Raw genomic sequence first — 10,905 nt, forward strand, 5'->3', positions numbered from 1 at the left:
AGGTCAAAGAAGAACTAGTAAGGATTTCCTCCACCTTCATCCAGTGAGCTACAGGGATGGTGAAAAGTTCTAAGGCTCCAAGCTAAGCATGTGTGGGATAAAATTCCAACATCACCACTTCCCTAAGAAACCGGCTGGCAAATGATGATCTGGCCTATGCCCAAGCCTCAGAGTCCAGCCAGTTCAGGGGAATGAGACTGGCCAGATCGTCCCAGGAAAACTGCAAGGCTGCTGTTGTTATTTGCTATGCCCAATCACTAGCCCAGGGCCCTGAAAATCATCCTAGCCCTGAGGAGCCCTGGCCAGGAAACTCCATAGGTGCATGAATACGTGCACATGGCACGTGCATGCACCCACGTGCGCGCGCAAGCACATACACATGTGTATCAGCAATATAAAAATGCAAAAAGAAATAAAATGGTGGGCATAGTGCCACAGGCCTTTAGTCTCAGCTTTTGGGAGGCAGAGGCAGGCAGATCTCTGAGTTTGGGGCAAGTCTGGTCTACAGGGTGTTTTCCAGGACTGCTGGGGCTACACAGAGGAACCCTGTCTCAAAGAAACAAGAGAAGGGGAGGAGGCAGAGGAGGAGGAGCCAACCAAACAGCAGTTAAACTCCTGGTTCAGCTTTGGGTTAGGAGGAGGAGGAGGAAGAGGAGGAGGAGGAGATGGAGAAGGAGGGGGAGGAGGAAGAAGAGGAGGAATGCCCCCCCCCCCACACACTGAGGCACTCATTTCCTGAAGTCACCATCTCCCTGCCCAAAAACGAGAAGGGGCCAGGGGCTTACTATGGCAAAGGGGGAAGGAACATTTAATTGATTAAACCACAGGATGCTGTTAAACTTGAGGTTCAGCTTGGGGTTAAGTCTATCCTGAACCATACATGACACAGATTAATACAAAAAAAAAAATACTTGTCAGACATTTATTTAATTCAAATGCAACTAGGCATCCTGTATCCACATTCATTCATTCATTCATTCATCCTCTCATTCATTCATTCTTGGTGCTGAGGAAGTGACCCAGGGCCTTGGAAATGTTAGACAAGTAAGCCCTCTGCCCCTAAGCTTAAGGCCCTGTCCCCACCCGGTATTCTATCTGGCAACCCTGAACACAATGAGAACTCACTCTTTCTGTGAGTTCCGCACTCTCCGGCCATCTGTTTAGGCTGCCACAGTGATATCTTTTAGACTGAGTCATTTATAAGCCAAAGCTGGTTGCCATCCTGGAGGTGCTAAGATGTGGCAGCAGGAGGATCTGTATCTGATTAAAGCCTCCCCTGCACACAGGGTTCCTCCACACGCAGCAGAAGGGCTCAGGGGCTCACCTGCCCGCCTCAGGCTCTTGTATTAAGTCATCAGTCCCAATGGTCACACACTGGGGAGTGAGTTTCATGTAGAACCTTGGAGGCCAAGGATACCCGACACCGGCGTTCTCAAATACATATTTGTTTTTATGTGTATTTGTGAGTTGCCTACGTGTGTGTCTGTGTCGTGTGTGGGCCTGGTGTCCTCAGAGACCAGAAGAAACTGGAGTTACAAGTGGTGTGAGCCACCATGGTGGGGGAGGGTGTGCTAGAAACAGGACCTGGGTCCTCCGTGATAGCAGGCAGGACTCTTAACCACTGAGCCGGCTCTCCAGCCCCTCAAAGATCTAAGTGGGTGGGGGCGGGAATACAGTGAAGAATGATGGAATGGTGGTGTAAATGTCAAGCTTCCTGGTGTCAGAAAGGAGAGAGAGGCTGTGTCTGAAGAGGGGACCTAGGCTGAGGTACAGGGGGGAGGGGATGAAGGATGTTCTACCCATGACCTCCTATTCAAACTTCTGAATTTTGAACAATGGGAATGCAAATATTTACTTCACCCAGGCAATACATAGATAGATAAATAAATAAATAATAACCGAGCAGTTTTATGCTGACCCGACTCCCCTCCCCCAACCTCTGCATTCTACAAATACCCCCGCGGTTTTTTGTCTTATCCTTATCAGAATTCCTGGAGGCCAACTCGACTCCTGACTCAGCCTGTCTGTAGCCGCCCCATGCTCTGTAGGGGTGCGGTGAGTCACAGCCACCCTAGCCTCCAGCTGTCTGCCATGTGCAGATCTCCCCTTTCCTGCTGGCCACGGACCATCAGTCAAAAGAATCCCATCCCCACGTATTGGGTGTGCCGGGCTCTGGGTTGGGAGCAATGACAACAGCAGCCTCATTGTCTGAAAGGGAGGCTCACTATACCAAGGAGACAGGGAACTGTGCACCCCCTCCCCGCACCCCTGTCAGCCGGGAGGAGGGTGTGGGAAGGCTTCCTGGAGAGGGCGGCATGTAGGCTGAGCCCAGAACAGAGCTCCAGGCAGAGGGATCATCGTGAACAAAGGAGGTGAGGGGGAGGAGGCTGGAGGTCCTGGTCCTGGAGAGAAAGGGCTGACGGGAAGGATACTCTAGCTAGTTCACACTGAGGTCTTCTTGAAGTATCTTGCTGGCTCTGTGATGGCTGGGGCTTGAATTAACAGTGTCTGCCTCCCTTGAGGAAAAAAAACGCACTCTCCTGAGTAAAGTAGGGTTCCCAGGCCCCGGCTATACAGTGGAGTCTGGAGCTCCAGGCTCCAGGCAGAACTGGGGCAGAGCACTTATGATCATGCAGGTGAAATAGAGCCCTGCATCCCAGCAGAACTGTAGTGGATGTACCTCAGGGTTGGGTCTGAGAGATAGGCAGGGCACCAGGGCACCAGCTGGCACAAAGCTTCACATTTTTTTTTTTTGTAATTTTATTTATTATATGTAAGTACACTGTAGCTGTCTTCAGACACACCAGAAGAGGGCATCAGATCCCATTACAGAGGGTTGTGAGCCACCATGTGGTTGCTGGGAATTGAGCTCAGGACCTTCGGAAGAGCAGTCAGTGCTCTTAACCACTGAGCCATCTCTCCAGCCCTACTTCACATCTTTTTTAAAAATTTATTTATTTTATGTGCATGAGTGATCTATCTACATGTATACCTGCATACCGAAGAGGGTATCAGATCGGATCATATTATAGATGGTTGTGGGCCACAGTGTGGTTTCTAGGAGTCAAACCCAGGAGCTCTGGAAGAACAGACACGGAGCCGGTTACCTAGCCCCCCCCACATTTTTTTTCTTTTTCTTTTTCTTTTTTTTCTTTTCTATCTGCCTTCCTTTCTTTCCTTTTTTTCTTTTTTCTCTTCCTTCCTTCCTTCCTTCCTTTCTTTCTTTTTTTTGAGATTAGGTCTCTCCACACAATCTAGGTTGTCCTTGAACTCACTCTTTGCCTCCCAAGCACTAGAATTAAACACATGCAAACCCACTGCAGCTTCTTACCCTTCTAGGTAAGGCTTCAGGCCCAGAAAGGAACAGAGAATTGCATCCAGTCAAATGCAAAGGCAGAGCTAGATAGACCCCAAGCCCTGAACTCCCAGCTCTGGGCTCTGCACAGCCCTCATTGCCTCCTCTAAAGACTGACCACTCTGAGCTGAAGCCACACAGGGCTTCCGGAAGCCAGGTCTTGCCATCTCCATGATCTCATTTGGCCAAACACTTGAGAAGTCCACAGCCACCCCACCCCCACCCCCCAGACCTTCACATTTCCCCTGGACAGCCCCGACAAGATGCTGAAATCCTGCCACCAGCTCTCTTCCTTCCTGTTTCCCGGGAACATGTCTTAAAAGGAACAGGTGACCCCCACTCCCAGTCGCCGTCAGCCATTTGTATTTGAGTGTGAATTAGTTATTACACTCTAAAAGACTGCCAGCTGCATGCACGGCCCTGCCCCAAACTACACAGCAGGAGTGAGGAGGGAGTGATCCCAGGGTTTGAGCTGAGCTCTGGGAAAGCCTGGGTGGGGCTGCCTCTGCAGCAGCTGGCCCTGGGACCTGTGTCCAGGTGGCAGTGGGATGGGAGGGGCCCAGGTGGATCCTGGTTCGTGTTGGGAGAACACAAATTCTGCCTGGTGTGTTGCCCACGGGCCGGCTTCTTATCTGTGTAGCCTTGGTTAGCCTCTCTCTCCTCTAGGTCTCACAACCCCCTACCCAGCTGCATTGTGGCTCAAACACCGAAGGGCCTGAGATAACTCCTGAGTGTAAGAGGATCTCTGAAAAGAAAACAAAACAAAACAAAACAAAAAAAAAAAAAACCTAGGAGGTATGGAGTCTCACTGAGCCTGGGACGCTGAGCTCAAACCTCACCATGAAAAGAACATGAGGTGTGACCCCTTTGGGAGGTCGAACAACCCTTTCACAGGGTTCTCATATCACACACGCACATGCGCACGGACACGCACACACACGCGCGCGCACGCTCACACACACACAACTTACCCCCAATCACCACAGCCAGACAGAGGGTGCCAAAGGAAGAGAAAAAAGTGGCAAGAAGGGCCCAGGGACTCCCAAGCTTCTCTCTGGTATCCATAACCATGACCACCCAAATCTCCCATGAAGCTCAGCCTCTGGGGACTTGGGCTTTCTAGCTTAGAGGGTAGATAGAGTGCTTGTCCGGAGCTCATGAAACTGGGTTTGATTCACAGCACTGTATGACGACACACACTTGAGAGGTGGAGACAGGAAGATCAAGAACTCAAAGTCATCTTCGGCGATATAGCAAGTTGGAGGCCAGTCGGGGCTCCGAGTGCTGTGCCTGGTCCTTCTCCAGTTCACTTCTTGTGGTAGCACATCCCTCAGTCCCAGCCCTTAAGGGACAAGGGAGGAGGACTGGGATTTTTGAAGCCAGCATTCAAGGCCAGCGAGGTTCAAGACACACTGCTGGCCTGCTGGTAGCCTCAGGAATCCTGTCTAGCTGTTCTGGGTTCAGAACTCTCAGATTTTGGAAGGTGAATGAGAGACTATGTCGAACTCCTGACACAGAGCTGCTGTGACTGGCATGTGGCAGATACTCAGTCGCTGCGTTGCCTGGGTCTGTTCATTCAGCTTGGAACCATGAAGTGCTCTGTCTGTGGTCTCTGAAGGTGCCTCTCGGGGACCCGAGGTCAGTGTGCTCACTGCCTGGTGTCTCTTAACGGACCCTGAGGCTCAGAAACTAAAAAGATTCCCTGGGATTCTCAGGTCCTTCCTGCCAAGGCTTCACAGAGTTGACCGGCTATGATCGTTAGTTAGCCTGCCCTTTCTTCTACAAAGACTGTCATGTCTGCGTGGGCTCTTTTGATTGAGCACAGCGAGGTGGAGATGTGGGAAGGGATTTATCTGGTCTGCCTGCTGGAAGGGAGGAGGAAGGGCTTGAGGTTCCCATTCAGCAGCCTGGAGAAGCTTCCTCCCTGCCTGAATGCTTTCTGTACCGTGGGTAGTGGGGTCCTAAAAGAGGTGCTTAGAGCAGTGGTCCCAACCTATGAGGTGTGACCCCTTTGCGAGGTCGAACAACCCTCTCACAGGGTTCTCATATCACAAACATCCTGCATATCAGATATTTACCTTACGCGTCATCCCCATAGCAAAAATACAGTTATGAAGTAGCAGTAAAAATAATTTTATGGTTGGGGGAGGGGGGGGCGTCATCACAACACGAGGGTTGTATTAAAGGGCTGCAGCTTTGGGAAGGCCGAGAAACCACTGCTTTTGCGCCTTAGGGCTAGAAATGTCTTGTGAGTCTTTCCGGGATGTGACAAGACACCATAATAGCCAACGCCTTCTATCGGAGTCTCTTGAGATTTCTCAGTCCCTGGGAAAAGGAATCTTTTTGCCATGGGTCGCAGGCCTGTGCTGGACAGGAGGGGAAGTCCCATCGTAAATAAATAGAACGGGGAGGGAAGCGGAGGGATGGTTGCTGCAACAGACTGAATGTTTTTGTCTTCTCAAAAAACCATATGATGAAATCCGGTGTCGCTCACACGGCGTTCACACATGGGACCTCAGGACCAGGTCATGAGAATGGTAGGGTTAGCGATTTCCTGAAAATATGTAACTTATTTTAATTTTATGTGCATTGGTGTTTGTGCAGAATGTATATCTGTATGAGGGTGTCAGATCCCCGGGAACCGGAGTTTTAGACAGTTGTGAGCTGCCATGTGGGCACTGGAAATTGAACCTGGGTCCTCTGGAAGAGCACTCAGTGCTCTTAACCATTGAGCCATCTCTTCAGCCCCAGGGCTAGTGATCTTAAAAGACATGTGCGTGCGAATGGTCTCCTTCCCTTCCACCACGTGGGCACCATGAGAAGACCCCTGTCTAGGGGGGAAAGGACCCTCCTCAGACACAGGGTCTGCTGGCACCTTGACCTCACACTTCCAGCTTCCAGAACTGTGAACTCCGAGACCCGAACATCCCGTTTGGTGGAAGCCACCCCGTCTCCGGGAACTTGTGACAGCGACTTGAGTCGACTAAAACAGTCCCTTAGGAAGCGGCTACTTTGATCTGAAGAGGACCTGGCCCGATGGCTCAGCCAGTAGCCTGGCAACCTAGGTTCCGTCAAGGAACATGTGGTAGAAGGGGAGTAAGGGCTCTCCCCAAATTGTCCTCGAATCTCCGTGTGTGCTGGGGCTTGGGGTGCGTGCTCTCTGTAAGGAGATATATGCAAAACAAACAACAAACAAACAAACAAGAAAATGTCGGAGATACCTAGGAAACAGAAGCAGAAGATGCTTCTGTGAACTCTGCCAGGACCCTACTTCAGATCCCACCAAAACCCTTTCCCAGGTTCCCTTTCCCTCTCGGTCCCCTCTCTCCCTCTCTCAAACAGGAACTGTGTGCTAGGCCTGGGAGCCAGGGTCAGTGCCCAGTGAGTCTGAAGCGCTATAGCTCACCCAGAACAAGCATTGCCCATCAATCACAGTACACTTCCCTTAGGGCCTGGGCCCCCTGCTTCCTCTTGTCTTTACAGAGCTCCAGGCAGCCAGTTCTCACCAACTGGAGTTGGCCCAAATATGGAAACTGCCCCTCCCTGGTCAGCACGGTCTCCCCATGACGAGTCTTTCAGTGTTTTAAAAACGGCGAAATTCCCCCTTGGCCTTCCCTGGGGAACTGTTCTTGTCTACAGAAGTGGATTTGGTGCTTGACCCTGGCCGGCTGTTGAATCAACATGTTTGAGGAGTTTGAGCCACAGGGAAGGGCTCCACGTGAGTGCCACCTCCCTACCCTCCCAAGACAGGGTCCTGTACAAGGTGCTTATGGCTGCTGCAGCCAATCAGCGCATGCTTCGTGCCTGAGTTCAAATCCCAGCAACCACATGGTGGCTCACAACCATCCATCATGAGATCTGGAGTGTCTGAAGACAGCTACAGTATACTTACATATAATAAATAAATAAATGTTTTAAAAAAAGAAAAAAAGAAAAGAAAGGAAAGAAGGAACAGACAGACAGAGAGACAGAAAGGAAGGATACCAGGCAGGCTGTCTAGCGAGATGTCTCAGCAACCCTGACAACCTGAATTTGATCCCCGAAACCCACACAGTGGATGGAGAAAGCCAACTCCTCACGCTGTCCTTTAACCACACATCTGACCTCAAATAAATGCGTGTGCATTTTAAAAGGGGGAGGTGAGGAGAAAAGCCTGGCCAGGTGTGATAGCAAACACCTATAATTCCAGCCCTCGGGAAGCCGAGACAGGAGGATTACCATGTGTTCAAGGGCAGCCTGGCCTACATTCCCAGCCCTAGACGCTCAGCATGGAAGACAGAAGGCCCCGGAGTCCAAGGAACGGGAAAGGCTGGGCCGTGGGGGTGGGAGTGGAGGAAGCAGGCGTCTCTGCTTGGACTGCAGGGCCTATCTAGTGTCTACAGAAAAAAAGAAAAGAAAAGAAAAGAAAAGAAACCTGGAAGCTGCCCACCCTCCTAATCCTGAGAAGAGACAGGTTCCCACAGGTTTTATCTTCCTCCTATTGTCTTCAGGCGGGAGACACTGCACCCTCACCCCTATCTCTCCTGCTCTCACCCCCACTTCTATCTCACCCCTCCCACGCCACCCACCTGGGAAGTGAAGTCGGGGATAGCCAGAAGGGCTCCCTGGACACATGGCGACACCTGGTTCTCCACTCCATGTGGGGCATGGAGAGGGAGGTGACAGAGGGTATCGTGGGGTGCTGGCCTCCGAGGCTGGTGAGCATATGACCTAGCCTCTCCCAGATGGATTATGTCCTAAAGCCCTTTCCTTGGCCACCCCCACATCCATCCCATTACCCTCCGAGCAAGTACCCAGACACACACAAAGCGGACAGAGCAGGAGAGCGGAGCCACGCCTGAGATCCCGCTGCACCCAGAGATAAACTCTAATGAGGGCAAGGCGATTTCTTTTTTTTTTTTTTTTTTGGTTTTTCGAGACAGGGTTTCTCTGTATAGCCCTGGCTGTCCTGGAACTCACTTTGTAGACCAGGCTGGCCTTGAACTCAGCACTCGGGAGGCAAGGCGATTTCTTCCTCTCTCTGGACCCCGGTTTCCACAATGATAAAAGGAGAGGGCTAGATTCCATTACTAAAGGATCTTCTGGCCCCAAGACTGAAGGGAAAAAAAAAAATGGACAGGGACTTGGATTGGGGTGAGAGTCGGAAGTCTGACCCCTGTGTGCAGCCCCTGTGAGCCAGACATCACACCTGGAGGCAAGGTGGCTGGTGTAGGCAAGAGTCTGGCCTGAGGAGAGGACTTAATTGCTTTCTTCTCTCGAACACAACCCCTACTGGGCTGGTGGCCCACAAAACTAGCCTAGCCCCCAGTCTGATGGCCAAGTGGAAGCTTGGCTGAGTTGTGGGTGGAGGGCAGAGAGGAACAGTTTCCTGATGAGGGGTCTTCCTCTGCTTGGCCCCCAGGCCTACCTGGGGCCTTCAAAAGGAGGAGGCTGGGAAGGGAGTGGTGGGGGAGACTGGTGGGCATGTCTCACCCTCACAAAGCAAAACAGGTGTGGGTGAAGGGCCACCTCCCAAGAACCTAAGAGAAAAAACTGGATGAACCAGGTGGGGTCTCATAGCCACTAAGCGGTAGAAATCTCAGGCTTGAGACTAAATTTTTATTTGTTTGTTTGTTTGTTTGAGACAGGGTTTCTCTGTGTAGCCCTGGCTGTCCTGGAACTCACTCTGTAGACCAGGCTGGCCTCGAACTCAGAAATCCATCTGCCTCTGCCTCTCAAGTGCTGGAATTAAAGGTGTGTGCCACCACTGCCCAGCTGGTGCTTTAAATTTTGAGACAGGGTTTCACTATGTAGCCCAGGTTGGCCTCAAACTCACAAGAGCCTCTGCCTCCTGAATGTTCAAGTCTTATTTCTTAGCCAAGGCTATCCTGAACTCACTATCCACCTCAGGCTGACCTCGAACTTGAAGCTATCCTCTTGCCTCATCCTCACAATACAGGACTTAGCAACACACGTCATCACACTGGAATCAAGTAAGTTATTCTATATACTTTAAAGACAGCCGGGCATGGTGGCGCACGCCTTTAATCTTGGAGTCAGAGGCAGGCAGATTTCTGAGTTCGAGGCCAGCCTGGTCTACAGAGTGAGTTCCAGGACAGCCAGGGCTATACAGAGAAACCCTGTCTTGAAAATCCTAAATAAATAAATAAAGACAGGATGTTAGTTAGCCTAGGCTAGACTCTCTGACTTATGTAACCGAAGATGACCTTACATTTCTGATCCTCTTGCCTCCACCTCTGAGTGCTAGGGTTCCAGGCATATACTACCATACCCGGTTTACACAGTGCTGGGGATTGAACCTATGGCTTGGTGCGTGCTTGGCACTCTACCAGCTGAGAGCTGCATTTTCCAGCTCCAAAAGCCTGCTTTTTATTTCAAAAAAAAAAAAAAAAAAAAAGACTATGTTTTTATTTGTTTTGCAAATGGGTGTGCATTCGTGTGCAACAGCACACATAGGGAGGTCAGAGGACAGCTCGTAGGAGTCAGCTCTCTTGAGGCCTGACACTTGGTCCCGACCTGCTGATCCCTCTCACTGGCCCCTCCAGTTCGTTAATCATGATGGTGGTAGGACAGAAAAGCCCAGCATGCACTGGGGCAGTAGGAGTGAATTGATGAAAGTCATTTTAATATTATGGCCTGTGCCAGGTTGTAAGGCAATGTGTTTCTTACTCCCAGTCACAGTCAAAACCCTGAACAGTCACTGCCTTGGATCCACAGGACAAAGGGAGCCTGCTCGGGAGGCCTTCCCATGTGGCTGCAGCCCTCCTTCCTCCTTCCTCACGCCTGACCTTCCTGCTCACGTGCGGCCCACGCAGCTGCACACATTGATGCCTGTGTATTTCAAAATCCTCCTCTCAGCCCGAGAGCACCCTTTTCTTCACCCAGGGAGGCCTACCGAATGTCCCCAAACGAGGCAATCTACCACAGAGCAGGGCTCCCCTATATAATTAGCGGGTCCGGGACAGGATCTGACAGGAGGTGGAGCTGGCTGGCTCTGACGTAGAGATTCAGGAAGAGATCAAATTGATTGAAGCTGTGGGAGGGTCCTGGCTGCCTTTTTGTTTGTTTGTTTGTTTGTTTTCAAGCAGGTCTTGTCACTAGTCCTAGATAGCCTGGTCCTCATCACATAGCCCAGAATGACTCCAAACCCTTGGTAATCCTCCTGCCTCCACCTCTCAACTTTGGTTGTATGTACCCTTCCTGTTCATGCCACTGCATGTGTGCGTGTGGACGTGTGGTGGGGACTGAATCCAGGGATTTTGTGCATGTGAAGGTAGGAGTCCTACAATGGAGGGTTCGCCCGCTTCGCTCTTTTCTAAGTCTCACTCTCCTGTAACCTTCACAAGGGCCTGGACTATGCCTCCTGACTGTAAGCCTGAGAGTTCTTGGATGGTCCCCTAGCGCTTTCAAAATGTGTCAGGTGAAGAAACTGCATAGGGTTAGCCTGGGAGGAAAGTGTACTGGATGCAACCAGCGGTTTAAGACTTTGAAGCCAAACCGGACTTGGTGGCGCACGCCTTTAGTCCCAGCACTCGGGAGGCAGAGGCAGG

This window comes from Mus pahari, chromosome 17, assembly GCF_900095145.1.
Source record: "Mus pahari chromosome 17, PAHARI_EIJ_v1.1, whole genome shotgun sequence".
Classification (NCBI taxonomy): Eukaryota; Metazoa; Chordata; class Mammalia; order Rodentia; family Muridae; genus Mus; species Mus pahari.